This window comes from Pteropus medius, unplaced genomic scaffold, assembly GCF_902729225.1.
Source record: "Pteropus medius unplaced genomic scaffold, Ma_sr-lr_union100, whole genome shotgun sequence".
Taxonomy (NCBI): domain Eukaryota; kingdom Metazoa; phylum Chordata; class Mammalia; order Chiroptera; family Pteropodidae; genus Pteropus; species Pteropus medius.
In genome coordinates this window covers 14,141,979-14,159,405 of record NW_024349796.1, presented here as the reverse complement: position 1 = coordinate 14,159,405, position 17,427 = coordinate 14,141,979, and the positions used below count along the sequence as shown (strand labels likewise).

General features: G+C 41.9%; 1 long non-coding RNA gene across 1 annotated transcript in view; it reads right to left on the bottom strand.

The window, feature by feature from the left end:
- Window positions 1-4,945: 4,945 nt before the first annotated feature.
- LOC120619178 (uncharacterized) overlaps window positions 4,946-17,427 on the bottom strand; it is a 34,218-nt gene continuing 21,736 nt past the window's right edge. The window contains exons 9-11 of the long non-coding RNA XR_005657386.1: window positions 10,113-13,270; window positions 8,237-9,016; window positions 4,946-7,080 (exon numbers count right to left, since the gene is read on the bottom strand). This is a non-coding gene — a long non-coding RNA (uncharacterized LOC120619178). The remainder of the gene's footprint in view (window positions 7,081-8,236; window positions 9,017-10,112; window positions 13,271-17,427) is intronic.

Genomic DNA, 17,427 nt, shown 5'->3' with positions numbered 1-17,427 from the left:
GCGACGTGGCCTTATGTGGGACAGGTCTGTGCACGGTGCTAGAAACGCCTTGGGCAGCACCTAATTAAACATATCATAGTGTCAACTCACGGCGCGAACACTTTCTCTTAGAAAAAAATATAACACTTATTCTGAAACGGGAAAAGATATTTTCTTATTTTTTATAAGTTTTTGCATCTACTATCAACATGTTGCAAAGCTTTAACGTTTTAATTAAAAATTCTACCTTTTGTATTTTTCCAGGTTTCTAGATTAATTTCTAAAGCGTGCAAAGACATCTTGGGCTTCCCACCTCCTGCCGATGGCTCCCTACTTCTTTCTCTGTGCTGGAGTGGGGAGCGCTTTGAACCTCAGCTGCAGCCCTGGGTGGAGCTGGTTATTTTTGCGTGTGTGTGTAAAATAAAGTTTTAAAAATGCCAGACATCAATTTTTGTGTCTTAGTGAAGATAACTGTACATCGAAGAGGCAGGCTTCAGACCCGTTCAGAGAATTTTTGCAAGTGCAAATGATGGGAACCCAAGAATTAGCTACATTTCTTTAAATAAACCCCCTCAAGGTTCTTCTGAAGATGGTTGTGGTTCTCCCAGCGGCCGTAAATTCTGCCTGGGAGAGGCTGGGGCAGGTACCCTCCCACCGGCATCCTCCAGCCAGTATCCAGCGGGTGGGCGAGGCCGCCGTGGTGATGGCACCGATTAGGTAATATTCCCTGCCCCCTTAGACTGCAGAGGTGTGAACTAGTTTAAAACTTTTACGAGGGTTTTTATTAGACTCCAATGCAGTCGCAGCCTCTCTGCAGCTGCCAACTTAGCCAGTCGCTCACAAGTTACGACAAATTAGGAATACCTAGTGCCTAAGCTATTCTTACACTTTGGGGGCAAAATCCCAAACAAATCGCAGTCTTCCCTGGGGATCCAGCCTCCCTCTCAGAAGCTGCACTTATAGGCGGAACGATGGCAGAGCCGGGAGCTCATTACGGCTTCGTGGTAATGATGTGGTTCAGCTCTCTCAAACACATCAAACCCAGGATCCTTGATTATTTGCTGCCTGGCCACAGAATGCCCTCTCTCTTGCCTCTTTGATGGCTTTCCAAAGTCATCCATTCCCTTCTTTTCATTGTGTGTATTCCTTAAGTGACCTTATGACTTCTCCAAATTCACATCTCCAAAGGCAGTGTTGGCTTTGGATCCTCAGAATAGGTATCGTGACACGGGAAGATCTCATGCCCCTCTGCTTGGGAGAAATGCCGAGGAAGAAGGGGACACCTCGAAAGACATGGCAGCCTGGATCTGGCTTCAAAGCTCTTATTATGTGCCGGCGAAACACACGCACCGGGCTGTCCAGCTTCTTCACCTGCGAAAGACATGCGTCTCCCCATATTAGGCTGACTGACACCGAACTGAATAAGCACAAGGCAGAGGGCTCTGTTGTTCTGTCTTGATGATGTGTATTGAAATGCGTCCATTTAGCCATCCTCAAACTTTTCCCCATGAACTTTCAATCCAGGCACAAAAGCGACATTGTAGTGCAATGATCACTGCACTCAAACATGTCTGTTGAACAAATGAGGTTTTAGAAAGAGAAAGTGATCATCCAAGCACTATAATGTCATATTTAAACTTATTAAAAATACCTTAATGCAGCACATGAGGCATTTGTGCGAAGATGACCTGCCTTATCCATAATCAATATTTGAAAATATTAACTCAGTTCAGCGTGCCTCATCGTTGTGTCTGTTTTTGTCAGTTTCTATTTGACTTCCTGCCATGATGTCACTTCCTGTGAAATAGTTTGTGTTCTCTGAAAAATTATGCAGATGTAACTCATTTAAATCTTTCTCCCTTTATTTTATAGACAAAATCGAGGTCCAGAAAAAAAATTGAAATAGTTTACGAGAAAAACCCGGTACAAATTCTGACTCTACCACATCCAAGAGGTTTGGCTTTGGGCAAGTTGTTTAGCCTCTCCAGGACTCTGCGGCCTCAACTGTGAACAGGAGGCCACGTTAACGAAAGGTAGAGCTGTTTGTTTACTAGTTGAATAAATGGAAAAGATGCTCACAAACTGTAGATACTTTCTCCTGTCTTTATAGACACATCTGGGACTGGAAACCAGAATTCCTGACTCTCGATCCAGCATTCTTTCAACTCACAATATAGTTGAGACCTAACACGTATTAATTTCAGATGTACAACGTAATGATTTGATATAAATACATATCACAGAATGATCACCACAGTACGTTTAGTTAACATCCATCACCATATATAGTCATAAAATGTTTTTTTTTTTTTTTTTCATGGAAATTTTTAATACCTACTCTCTTAGAAACTTTCAAATATGCGATACGGTATTATTCATTATAGCTACTGTGATGTACATTACATCCCAGGATTTATTTATATAATAACTGGACATTTGTACCTTTTTGCCACCTTCATCCATTTCACCCATCCCTCATGGCCCCTGGAAACCAACTGTCTATCCTCTGTATCTATGAGCTCATTTTGCTGGTCTCTTTGTTTTAGATTCCACATATAAGTGAGATCATACGGTATCTGTCTTCTGTCTGACTTATGGCACTTAGCATAATACCTACCCACAAGGCCTATCCGTGTTGTAGATGGCAGGATTTTCTTCTTTTTATGGCCGAATAACATTCCACTGTGTGTGCGTGTGTGTGTGTGCATGTGTATACACACAGAATAGAATAGATACATCACATTTTCCACGTCCATTAATCCATTGATGTACACTCAGGTGGTTTCCATGTCTTGGCTATTATAAATAATGCTGCAATGTACAGGGGGTTCCCTTTTCTCCACATTTTTTGCCAACATTAGCTATTCCTTTTCTTAGGAACAGCTCCATGAACTGTTCCTAGAGCGTATGTACTTGCTGAAGTCTTTAAATAATATGGATAAGTAAACAGTTATGGGAAGTAAATGTCTTATGCTTGCTGCGTTGGCAAGGTAGTGCCCAGAGCTTTTCTGCCTCTAACAAATCTCCCTTTAAAGTCGGCAGTTACCAAAGGCTACTTCACGGTGTGGTTCACGGAAGCAAATAACAACCTATTTACATTTTGGACACAAAGAAGAACATCTTTACTTGTTTAGTTCTGGTTTTCATTTACTCAGATTGTTGACTCATAGAATTTCTTTTCTGACTGTGGACTTTTCAAATCCACTTACTTTATTTTCTACTCTTTGGATTATTTGGTTGTGTTGAACTTTAAGAAGTCGGTGCAAATCACCACTTATTTTGCTTCTCCAAGAACACTGACATTGTCTAAGGTCGTACACCTCAGTGCAGACTGAACAGGGCGTGACACTCTGACTGTGGCTCCATGGCGATCGATGGGAGAAGCTGAGAGGCACAACCACCAGGGCTGGGTCATCCCGACTCACCCTCTGCCACAGTGTGTATTTCTTACTCAATATGATGACTTGCTCGCCTGGTATAACCACTGACTCTGTTTGCTTAGATTTTCCAGAGGGTGGCTCCAGCCTATAGTGCCTATGTATATACATACACACGTATATCCTAAATATGCAATATTTATGTGTATATAACTGTGTATATTATATATAAAATTCTGTATTTTCTGTGTAATGTATATAGTACCCTATATGTTGTGTACTACATGCACACTCAAACACACATGAATCTCATACATGCATCCTTTTGTACAGCATAGAATACCTACACATAGTTATACCAAACAGTACTTATTTCTGTGGATAGGCCTGGGGATCAAGGTGGAAGGAGACTAATGGTTTTTGGTCTAAAACTTTTACACGTTTGTATTAACTAAATTAACTAAAATAAGTGCCTGCCAGTCTCAGTCTCTCCAGCATTCTTTGGGACTAAAGTCAGAAAGTTTTTCAGCATCCAGTATATTTGGTCCAAGTCGATGAGAATGTTTGCTGTTGATGTTTCCTTGTCTTTCTGGTCCTGTTTCTCTAAAAAGATTTTACTGGCTCAGTCAACACACTCTCCAATCTGCTATCAGGATCTTCCTGTTTTACTTTATTCTCTTAGAACCATGGGAATTGCCCAGAGAAGCCATAGTGATGATCGTCATGTTAGAGAAAACATGCCAATGTCATGTCTGCATGGGCTACCTTGAGCAGAGGAGCCAGCCGCCTAGCAGAACTGAAAGAACATGGTACTCAGAGAGACAAGGTTGATGGAGGAGAGGCAAGAGAGGATCCCACAGGTCATTGTGGAGGTCCCTGAGTCTTGGTGTGACAAGGGGGTGCTATGAGTTGACTCCAAGCTAAGGAGGTTACTAAAGTTCAACTTTATCTACTCTTGGGTTAGGTGTGTATGGGCATGTGTATGTAAATTTTAGAAACGTAAAACTTATTTAGAGTTTTGTTCAAACGTAGAAAGAAAGGGTAAAGAATATTAGCTCATTTGCAGTGGAAAAAAACAAGTTTTCAGTGAGAGCTGGTTATTCCATCTAGATTTTCCTAGCTTCGAACATAATGAAAGAAAAACAGACCAACTAATACTACATTTATTTGGATAGGTGAGCTCAGTGATCAGATGTCAGCCCTCAAAAGTTATCATTCAACCTAGAAACCCAATTTAATTATTTGCAATTAATTCTCCTACTTTGTTTGGAAAAAGATGACTATATCAGTTTTACTTATAGTCTCCTTTAAAAATGTTCGTTTTCCTTCTGATTCAAGGATCAGTTTCTACTACTGTTTTTGTCTTTTCGATGTTTTTTTCATGCAGATAAGCAAAGTGTCAAATGAAGACAGGATTAAAAATAATTAACAATTATAAGAGTTTAAAAATATACTTTTCAATCTTAATTTAAACTCTGCCTTGAAGACCAAATTGATATTTTGGAAAAACCTAAATCCTTTGAGAGAACTAAACTTATTAAAGTAGTCTAATGTGCATGATATAAAGTAAAAAGAAAAAAATCATTGAATCTCTAAAATAATATTAGTTTTTTTTATGTCAATTTTTCTTTAACATCGACTTCTTTTTTGACTGTTTTATTGAAAACTCTACAGACAGTAGCTTATTTTTCCACCAACCTAAGCACCTGAGACTTTTGGCTGATGGATATAAGACTAATAAAATTGCCCATAAAATGTAACTTTATATCATAACTTACACAATGTTTATATATTCCAACCTTTACTTTTTTCCCAAAAGCAAACATCTCAGTGTTTGTATGTGTAGATGCATTATATTACAATGGAAAATAAAAATTAATAACTTGATTTTGAATAATGATACTTGCTCTGTTGTCATATTGTTATGTTTTGTGCATACCATAAATCTAAATAAAGGGAACACTGATCTCATTTAGCATAAAATTCTTCTGAGCCTAACGTGAAGGAAATAGAGTAATATTTTATTGGAACATATTTTATGAGCTTGATTTTCAAATGCTACGGTAAAATCGTGTCTCCGATTCTCTGAACAGCCTGAAATAATATGGAATAATAATAATCTCTCTCTCTCTTGATTTAGTAGAGGAAATAGGAAATGGCTCACACCGTTATGAAGGCTGAGAAGTCTCAAGATTTGCCATCTGCAAGCGGGAGACCCAGCACAGCTGGCGCTGCCAGTCAGTCTCCTGGTCAGCCTGAGAACCAGGGCAGTTGATGGCACTAAGTCCTAATGTGACTCCCAACACTCGAGAGCCAGCGGTATCAGTATCGGAGCGTAGGAGAAGATGGCTGCCCAGCTCACGCAGAGGGTGAATTCGCCCTTCCTCCGCCTTTCTTATTGGATGATGCCCACCTGCGCTGGTGAAGGTGATCTTTTCTCAATCTGCTGATTCAGATGCTCACCTCTTCCAGAAACACTCTCACGGACACACTCAGAAATAACATTTTACCAGCTATCCGGGCATCCCTTAACCCAGGCAAGTTGGCACATAAAGTTCACCATCACATCTTGTAACTAGCACACTGCGTGCTCCCACCTCTGGGTCTTTGCCTAGAGCAGTCATTTTGCAGCGATGCATTTGGCTGGCTCCTGCATCTCCTTTAATTCTTTGCTTGGTGTCGTCTTCTCAGATCCCCATGCTCATCCTATTTAAAAATTACACTCCTGCCATCCAGCACCTTCCATCCCTTTTATTCCGTCATTTTTCTCTGTCGCACTTATCACTTTTGAAATGCTATTAATCTACTTATTTATTGTCATCACTGTCTGTCTCCTCACGACATTTTATAATATTCATGGTACGAGGGACTGGTATTTTTCTTTTCTCTTTTCCCCGCTGTATTCCCAATGCTTATAACTATGTATATAGTAACCCGATAAATAGTGTTGTATAAATGAATACATAAATGAATGAATAGGTATAGGTGACTTTCTCCAAACATTTGTTGTGTTCACTAGTTAATTCCCTAAATGTGTTTTTAAAAGGAATTTTAACATTTTTATAAAAATGATAGGCTTACTATAACCACCACTTAAACTGATGACAATGGACATTGTGATAATTTAGAGTAAAATCCCAAAGAGAGGGAGCCAGTAATGAGGCAAATTTGCTGAAGATCATAGAATTCTTCTTGACCATAAAAAAAAAAAAAAAAAATCAATAAATGTAGTGTTACTCTGCCAAGTATGACAGAACCAGAGTTGTAAGCATTTGACTCATTCGGCACAAGGAAATTGATGTGGATACTTAAACGAAAAGACTTGATAAAAATGTGATTTGTTACTTATCTACCACTGTTACCCGGTGGGGTGTCTCGGCCCCTGAAATTTCTAAAAGTCACATGCCGAAAAGTGTTCTGGGAGCGGAGGTTCTTGAATGCAATGGAAACCAGGTAGAAAACATAGCAGTTCCCCACAGCGGATTTGTGACTGAGCAGAGACTTGAAGGAGAGAGTGGAAAGCGGGCCAAAAAAAGGCTGGCAGGGAGGTATCGCTCGCTCTTCTCCTTCCCTTTGTCACTTGTGTACCTCTTTCTTCTCCTTAGTCTGTGACTCCCTTCCACGTTTGAGTCGGAAAGAGAACGGAAGATCGTCTTTGCAGTTATATGAAGAGCGTAGTTTTTTCGTCTTTGCTAAAGATGGATACTAATTAAGAACGAAAAAGCTGAAAATAGGTATTCGGAAGAAAAAAATGTTACTATTAGTAAGGAGAATCAAGTAGTGAAAACGATGCTGAAGCAGGGGAAAGCAGACACCGTATTCCACCTGGTCACCCTGAATCATTGCTTAGTTCTCCCCATTTTAGATTTCAAATAAGTGTCTGAAATACGTCGAGGGGGAAAATAAATTATTGCAGTCACATCGCTATCACGTGCCAAAATGCCGCGCGTGTTGCAAAAGTCATATTTCAATAACCTTAGACAATTTCTCCACCAGAATGAAGTCGTGTCCTATTAAGTGGTGCTTGGTCCGTCCAGCATACATTCTGTTTACATTAGAGCTAATATCAGTGCCCGAAGACACGTAAAAGGGTAAGGAGTACTGGTTTCTCCTGGAATATTGGCCATTAAAAATGCAATTTGTTCTGTTTAGTTACGAGAATTGAGTTTTTTTGGGATAAGATTCCAGCTTGCATTTTTAGATTTCTGTGCTGTCTGTGTACTTAAATATCTTTTCTCCCCAGAATCCCTTCTATCCATCGTTAGCTCTGTATCTCCCATATAAGAAGATATTTATACTAAAATAAGGAATCGAATTTGACTAGCTCTAAGTTTTAAATGTATGAGTTGGTTTCCCTAACAATAGAAGAAATGGGAGTTTTTACATACTGCCCTTGAGGTCAGTACGAGTCATTCCACTACAATTACTTTTAAGTTTAGAGTAATCGTTAGCTTCATGGGCAACCACAAAGAGATGAGAAAGGGCCCCGAGAATTCAATATCTATCTGTATATGGATCTGATCTCTCTAGGGCAATGTTACAGATACTATTTCATTTTGCCTTTTCTACATTAATAAAACTATTCTGTTATTCCTTTTCACGGTATAGGAATGGAATGGATTTAGAGAAGTTAAATAGTTAACCCAGAGTCACGTAGCTAATACACGGCAGAGATGGAATTCAAAGTCTGACCTCAAGGTCAATGCCCACTCAGAAAAGGGAGCTCCTGTGTGATACGGCCATCGGGGGAGCAAGGGCATGCTTGTCTTTGTGGCTATCACAAGAGAAGAGACACCCCCCCCACCCGCCGTGGTTCGTTTTTAGACCTCCAGATGTCACCCCTTTCACCGGCACGGTGAACCCTACCCCACCGAAGTTACCGGCTCAATTGTCGCTTCTTCCTCTTTTCCTGTTTTCATATTTCTGTTGCGTGGATTTGATTCTGCCACCTAGGCAAGGTGGCTTTTCCCGCAGGACATGCTGTGTGCATCAAGGGCACGGTTTCTTCTTACTTGTTTCTCTTTCCTTTCAGGTCAAAGTTTGGTTCTGTCTACGTAACAGGTGTGCAATAAATGTTAGAAATGAAACGGTGGCTGTGTGTGAGCGTAGGCAGCCAGGACCGTGGAGGTTCCTAAGGCCTGTGGGATCTGTATTAGCAGAAAAAGATAGAAGAAACCATTTTCTTGGCATTGTAGTTTAGTCTGCTTTAGCCAAACATAGAAAGCTGTCATGTGAATATTTTTGAACCTCAAAAACAATTTTGGTTTAAGTCTGGGTGGGGGAGGAGGGGGGATGGTGGCTCCTGTTTCTCCCACACCAATCCACCCATCTCGTATTAGAACATGTAATTCCAACAGTGCTGACTGTCTTAAATTTTGTGAACAGAGTGTCCTCTGGACACTCTTTGGTACACACATCGCCTCTTTAAAAAGCTTACTTGTGGCTTAGAATTAAATGAAAGGATCAGCAGCTGCTGAAAAAAACGTGTAGCCTCGAGGCCATGTTGATGAGTTTCTCAGGCAAGAGGGAATCATGTCAGAACCACGATTGTTCCGCTGCTTCTAGCAAGAACGGCACGACTCATTCGCTTAGCACTTGTCATTCGGTCATGCCACTTGATTTCAGCCCACTATTTCCTCTTCGAACTGGCAAAAACAACTCTACAGAAAAAAAAAAACCAACAAAAAACATTTCATAAGAAAAATCATAGGTTTCTGCTTAACAAACCGTAGACCGGACTCAGTGACCAACTCACAGGGTGGCTACCTCTGGTTCCGACGGCCTGGGAAGACCACGCGCGGGCCCATGAGAGCAGGACCGTGCCTCCAATTCTCTCTGTTTCCTTAAGGGAATACTTTAACACACAGCAGGTAGGGAACCCAGTGTCCTGGTTTGCCTGGGACTGTCCTGGTTTTAGCACTGAGGGAGACCTCTCAGTCCTGGACGAGCTGAGGCAGTTGGCGACCCCAGCATCCGGTGCCTTATCAATGCTGTCAGCCGAGACACTCGCATTCTGGGACCAGCTCATGAGCTACAGGCTTTGGGCCATGGTGCCCAAATCACAAATCAGTGGCAGGTCCCAGTGAATTTGTGCTACGAAGTAGCTATGGAATCCCCAGAGGACTCATAGTGTCCTTTACCCCGGAGCTGCCACCTACGTGTGCCCAGTGGTCAGTGCTGACACACTGGGGGGTCTATCGACGGGTTCGAGGTGTTGACAGAGGGATCCCCTCTGCTCTTGGGTCGGCCGAGAAAGGCATACCGTGCCTCTGGCCCTCAGTGCTTTTCCTCCGGCCATGAGCTATATTATTATTATTATTATTATTATTATTATTATTACCCAGTGAGCTCTGCAAAATAATACTTTCTATGTGTGCCATAACGGGACAAAAGTCAGGAAGAACTATGCAAATCCAACTCACTCATTTTATGCACGAAGCCTAACTGAGATCGTTTCTATTAAACACAGATTTGTATCAAGCGGAGGCAAAACTCTGTCCAAATTGTCTGTGTTCAGCTGTCTTCCAGGTGACTTAGGTCACTGCTTGGGAAAACTGATGAATTATGTAACGAGTGGTAACTAACGGAACTCAGAAAGCCAAATACGCTGTGCCGAACGTCTATTCATTTGCATCCAAGGCGCACAACTAGCCAGGTGAGAATGAGAATAGGCGTTTATCCGCATAATATCAACACACATTCCTGTCGCTTCGCTTACGTGTTTTCAGCAAACATACGCCATTAAGTCTGAATTACCTTTAAGTTCGAGGTACGCGTCCGACACTTCGATCCCACACTTGGATTTGTATATAAAGTTATAATTTCGAAAATCGAGATGTCAGAAATGTGAAGACAGCGAAGTAAGAACGATATACTTAAAAAAAATCTAAGTTTCCGAGACAACAGGCGTTCGCCCCTTTACTTAACTATTCCGTAAAGATTAGTTCAAGTTCAACCTGGAGAAAGGATTCAGAGGGAAACAGGCACATGAAAGGCTATGCCCCAAGGGCGCGGGGTTTCCGCACTCTGGGCTTCTTCGCTGTTTCTCGCAGGCAGCGAGTGGAGAAGTGACATCTGGGCCTTTGCAGACCGGGACTCGACGTCGTGCCCAGCTCGAGTCCGGCCCGACTTCTGGCTCCTTGGTTGCTTAATACGTTCATGGCCTCATTCCAGTTCCCAGTGGCCGGAGTTCTATTCCACATCACACGGTCCCTGTCCCATCTGGTGCTAATTGGCACCCTTGTGGGTAGATTCCAAAAGCAGAACAGGAAAAATAAAAAGGATTATCTTTCTATCCTTGGAAGCTAGAAGCTTTGTACGGGCAGTCCTCGATTTAAAATGAGCTGCGTACTAAGATGCCGTATGTAAATCAGTTGTTTAGAAACCAGAACAAATTTTTCTAATAAAGTCATGCCTGACGGTTAGTTCCCAGGTCAGCCCAGTTCTCAAAAGACCATCTAACCCGTGAGGTACCCAAGAAAGAGTTCTCATTTCAATCGCGTGGAACCATCGTGGGCGAACCAAGAAGTAGGAAGGGATGGTGAAACCAATACTACCTTTGGTGACTCTCACCGATCGTGGGACCTTGGACAATTCCCAGGTATCTTTTTAGCCCCAAGTGTCTTTAAATGAAACAGGGGCAGGGGCAGATAATAAAAATTGTTTTTCATCTATCCCTGGGTTGTTATTGCAAGAACCAAATAAGATGGAGTCTATGAGGCAATTTGAAAACTATTTCCCCTCCCCCTGAAATAACAGAAGCACAGGTTTCCTCTCTCTGCTTCTTCCTAGATGTCATCAGCAGGGGGAGGTGAGTGAGAGGCTGTCGCCTCTTTGTGGTTCCCACTGGGGATATGGGGGGTGGGGCACTGAAGCGGTAGCAACAGAAGCTACTGAGCGATGAGACCAAGGGGCTGGCTCCTTAGAACCTTCTGTCCCATCGAAATCCTCCAAAGTGACCTCTTGGTCTAGGCTGCTCTCTGTCACCCTTGCATTTTCTTCCTAGGACTCCAGGGATCGGCCTGTTGGTTTCATTGTCAACACCTGTTGCTTTTAAACAGTACACCTTTCTCCTCAACTTTATCGAAGCTTTAACAGCCTTCTTAAGGTTTCATAATGAATTTGATTATTCGATCATAAGAAAAGGGAAAGAGAAAGTCAAAAGACTCATCACCCTCTGTTCTTTCTATTTATCTATATTTTCCGAAAGACGCGGATGAAAAACTAGGCCACGCACACTTGATAACTGTATATCTCTGTAATCAAAGAACATTTATGTTTTATCTATATCTTTAAAAAGAAATAGACTCAGGGAATTTCATCCCAGTACCTAGTACAGGCTTGAACCTCTGCATAGGGACTGGGTATAAAACCAGCAAGGTATCACTGAGGCTGGAGAACGAGGTAGGCTGCCTGGAAAGCGGGGGAAGAAGAGTTATTCTGGGTGGAGCGATCGCCCTTGCCTGTTCTCCTGACCTTCCTCCCCTTCCCACAAGGAAAAAGATACCATCCCGGGTAGCAGTTACAGTGTTTACTACAGCTGCAGCTTGTTACTCACTTCTGGCCACTACCTGTTCTGTCTTCTTTCAAGTGATCCTGCCAGCACCTCCACTGCCCTGCACCCTCTGCCATGATGATGCCGAATAATCTTGCCCCATCCTCTTTGTCTCTCTGCACTCCCTTCAATAACCTCACGTCGCTCTCCTCCTGCCTCTTCTCTATGCCTCCCCATCAGCTCTCTGCAGTTCAATTCAATTTAACAAATGATCCATTATTCTATTAGAAATGCGACGATGTTAAAACACAGTTCCTATCATCAAGGACCTGTCGCGTCTGTAGATGCAGCGTGGCACACAACAGGGAATGCAGAGGTCAAGTGCTAAGGACACAGAGGAGGGGACGGTTGATCCGGACTATACGGGTTTTCGGGTGGGGTGGGGGGAAATCAGGAGGTCGTCATGGAAACTGCATCTCCGAGGGTACGGGAGAGTTAAAGGGGAGAAGGCCTTTTAAATAAAAGGAAGACGCCCTTAAAAAATTCTAGTTTGAGTATCCTACGGTGGAAAAGATCACACATTAATCAGCTACTACTGCTTTCCGGAACTCTGTTATTTTTTTCCCAGGACAAGTGAAAGAGAACCTTCAGGCTTCAAAAAAAAATCACTGATAAGAGTGACAAAGACAGGTGGGTCAAGTAAGAGAAATACTCATATCTTTCTTTCTGCCTTTACTCTAGACACAAGTCCCTAGGAGCCCCGAGAAGCAACCCACTAAACTGGAACTCACGAGGAGCGTATCTTAGCCACCCGTGGCTCACTACCAAGGCAGCCGTGCAGTCAAGGATACTGGCTCACGCTAATAAATTCTCTGCTAAAACCCCCAGTGGAAAGGTTGTAATCATGTGGTTCTAGTTAATGAAAGTATAAACAGAGGCCATCCCATTCTAATTTAGACGAAGAGAAAAGTTAGAATCTGGGCTTCTCAGGGCAGTGACTCAGATACTGAGCCATTAACTCAAGAGAGAGCCTGTGTTGACATGTACAAATTGGGTGTCTGTTTTGACTTGACTGGTCAAGGAAACAGGCAGGTTAGGTTTAAAAACGGAAAACAATAGCCAAGATGGTCAAGAAACAGTCAAAGTGATTGTTTGACAGATGATTATTATTTCCGTTTCGGTCTGTCACTTATGTCAAGTAAATCACACCAGTCGAAGCAGATGGACTTCAGGTCTGACACGCTCCTAGGAGAGTTCCACTACCCTTGTCGTTCACGGGGAGGCTCCAAACTTCCTCCTCTGTTTACTTACTCGTTTATTTCTCCTCTGTTTACGTACTCGTTTATTTTCAGTCCTCCCTGTTCTCGTTTCTGTTCGGACTCCGTCTCTTTGTGTCCCACCGTGTTCCCTTTATCCATTCCTAAGAGAAAACAGAAAACTGTGTAAACCTTTCCTCTTCTGAAGCTAAGTCTAATGCTGCTTCAAACTTTTAAGGCGTCATGTCAGAAATCAGTTCAGAATTTACATTTCCGAACTGACAAAAAAATATATATATATATATATATATATACATATATATATATATGTATATATATATATATGTATATATATATATACATATATATATACATATATATATGTGTCCTATATATATATATATGTATATATATATATATGTGTATATATATAAACACATTCGCGTTGAAGGAGAGAGCATTTTGCCAGCTCTTAAATTCTCGGCTCGATTTTTGGTTGTGCAGAATGGCTGCAGGAAATTTGCTGACACTTTCTAGGAATCAAAACAGTCAGTTTTCTTATTTCTTATTTGGTTTCCCTCGTTCGTATGGTGTCCTCATAACCATCCTGGACTGGAAGTTAGACGGTTTCTGTTCTACTGCTGGTTCCGCCACCAGCCAGGGGCTGGCTTTCTTTCCCCTGGGACTTCCTCCTGCATTTGAACATCGGAGGGCTGGTCCACTCGATTTCTACCGCTGTGACATCCTAAGATTGTGATTCTCTAAGGCTTCGATAAAATAGGTAATCATCGTGGGGCATTTAGATTTTTTGTCCACGCTTAATGTCCATTTCGGCTTTACCATCAACCTAACCTTGAACATCACAGTGAAAGGCAGCGAGTCCTAGACATGAGAAATAACTAACAGTACAGACTAGATCTCTCCAGACCTCTCCTTCCCGTAGATAGCCGTGATGTATGCTAATATTAAAGGCTAGAGCGTCACGATCTCAGGCCTTCTTATGCTGACGTAGTCCTCAGGTCCCTGGAAGTTCTGCCTCTATGGGAGGCCCTGGCCTGCGGTCTCAGCTGGCTGCACATGAGCCAGGTCTTGCGGTAGTGGGCACCGCAGCTCTTAAGTTGAGCCTGTCACTGCTCTACTGCTGGGCACGACAGACACTTTCCTGCTCTGCCAGGCTTGGCATTTTCCCTTGTGGTCCTGCTGGTTCACCAGTCTCCTGTGCCGAGCTGGGTATAAAAGCCTGTGTCAGACGCCACCCTTATTCCACTGCTGGGTGCCTCGTCTCTGACACCGACTGAGCACCCGCAGGCTCTTGCGAGGCATGGTGGTCGCAGATACAGCACTGGCTCCGCTGGGCACCAACCCTGTGTGTTGACTTCTGGAAAAGGGGTAGGGAGAGATTTTCCCTTTCTGTTCAATTTTGCTAGACGGGATACCAAAGCAGAGTTGTTTATGTCACCAAACAAAAACAACGATTTCAGCACTTACTTTGAACTGCCCTGCTTCTCATGATTGTCAGACTAAGCCCAGCTGGGGATTAATCTCAGACTTGCAGTGTACAGAGCCATCTTCCTCATCCAGTGACTAAGGCTTTTTTACTGAGTCACTACATCGTGCTTGTACCCTTCCTCCCTCCAGTTCTCTACCAGGAGACAGCTCAGTCTTTATGTAAATAGATTTACAGAGGCTGACACGGCCCTTTTACCAGATGTCCCCAGACGCATCTGAATCTCTTTTAGTCTCAAGCTGAGGCCTTTATTATAGTTGCATAAAGAGCTGGATATGGTTCAAATTCCTGACTATATTTTCTGATTCCCTCAAACCTTCCAACTCTACCTTCCCCCACAGTTCATCCCGTGTGACGGTCCTAATGCAACTTACTGACATGTTTTTTTTTTATGGTTGGCTGTGTTTCTATCTAGTCTCTCCTTCTGAGCTGTGACCTTCCCCAGAGAGATCTTGTTTTCTTCTCTCATGTCCTCTGTCACGTCTTGGAAAGTGCTGCTCTCACACTAGAATTTTGATGGGAACAGAGATATTCGAGAACATCGCTGGTGCTTTGAGAACAGTGAATTAATGTCACCTTCTTGGGTGACAGTACCTCGCTGTGCTCAGGGCACTCAGACATCTCCCACCAGATTTGCAAAGAGCCAGACCTCATGGTGCTATTGAAAGTATAGAGAGAAGTTGGGTTTTCTTCTTCAGCTTTGTATCACCAGATGGTATTTCGGTGGTTTCATATATAGAATCACGCGCTGGCAAAGAATCCGAGGGAGGTGAGCGTGAGGCCCTCATAATTACACAGAATTTTAAAGAACTGGAGCAACTGGAAGAAACTGATGTTATGGTTAATTGTAGGTTGGTCGGAAAGTCATCCTTATTTCGACACTTTTTGAATAATCCTTAGACAATGCCCTTAGCAAAGTCCCCTGTGGTAAACATAGCTCCATCTTTCTTTGATGTCTGAGGATCTTTAGGTCAATATTAGCAACACGAATTTTCATTTATGTGTTAAGGGCCAGGACACTGGCCTTTTTCTGAGCTCACCGCTATATGTTGGTTTACATAAATCTTTGTTCTCAGATTGATACATTTATGATTCTTCTTCATTATCACACCCTAAAAATGAAGTTTGTAATATTTTTACGACCAAAAACTGTTATATAGAAAAAAATCATGCAAAATTATTCCCTCCTTTCACGCACAAGTCTTTTTAACATATTTAGTTTTTTTGGTTTGTTTTGTTCCTATATTTCCAAAGATTTTTTTCTTTATACATTAAAATTTTAAACTAATCTTAGCATCCGCATATAAACTAAATATCTGCAAGTGACGAAAACATCGACGTTTCATGGAAGGGTAAAAAATATATAGTTAAAGAAAAGCTTCTCTCTGAACACAATATATAATTTTCTGATTAAATTATGGTGCATCAAGCATAAAGAAATGTTCATAAAATCTTTTGGATAGGAAAAACAAGTCACATGTAAAGGAAAAAGGATCAGATTGATATCAGACCTCTCATGAGCAACTGAATATTACAAGAAAAGAAACGTTCTGAGCCAACATATCGATCAGGAGTGAGAACAGAATGAAGATATTTTCGGACAGCAAGAAAGGGTAATGTTTACCTTTTAAAGATGCTTCTTTAAGAAGTTAGTGGACATTGTGACTCTAGCCAAGAAACAGAAGGAAAGATAAAAGAAACGGAAGATGTGGGATTCAGAGAAAGGGAACCCAACACAGGAGAGGAGTCCCCAAGTGATCATGACAAAGTAGGCCTAGAAGAAACCCTGCGATGTTGTGTCAGAGGACAAAGAAACCCATGAAAGGGGTTTCTCGTGGGGGGGGAAAAACAAATTCCATATAGTATGAATTAAGAAATAAAAACAGAAGTCGAGGATCATTATAGACTCTAAGAAAAATGAAATCTGTAGTAGAAAGTTATGATCCCGCTAATGCACAAATGAAAAGCACAATTTAAAAATTCAACAAACAGATGCCACTTAACCTTGCTGCCAATGAATGCTTTCACTGGTGTAGGGGGTCTACGTTGACCAACGTTGAATGAGCAAGGGAAGAAGCATTATTCTGGCACCAAACTTGGACCGATGATGAACAATTTTTGCAAATTCAACTTGTAATATGTACAGAGCGGAAAAGTTCTACGTATTGTTGAAGAGCAGAACATGGATGTTCACAGTCTTGATGATGCAAAAGTCAAAATATATCTGACAGAAAGAAGAAATGAAAGGAGGAATGTGCTGGAGGAGAAAAAAAGGTGGTCTAAGTTCTTTAGAGAAGGAGGTTGAGATACTCATTAAAACGGATGGAAAAAGAAATACAGATCTATCATTTAAAATCGCAAAGGTAAACAGTAAAATATTTTAAAATCATAACATTACCATTAAACTTTGCAATTTGTGAGGAATAAGGATGGGGAAGTATAAATGTGTGGTCAAATATAAAAGCTGGTTGCCTAAAAAAAATGAACGTCTAGAGTATTGTTTAGAGTTGGGACAGCAATCAACGTGAGAATCCAACACAGACAGAGTTCAAAGAATGTCTTTCTAGAAGTGGGATGGGGCTTGGTGGGAAAGGCAGCTGCTGTTTTCACTCTGAGCTCTTCCTCATCACTTGATCTGTGACCATAGACATGTGTTATTTTGTTTAAAACATTAAAAATGTAATGACCACTGGCTATGACTCTCCCCCACCCCCGCCCAAGTATTCATTCTCTATTCGTTCTCTGCTTATTTTCAGTAATAGTCACCAGATTGTCAACCCTCTGCACATGGTTTCTGTGAGTTGAGCAAGGGGG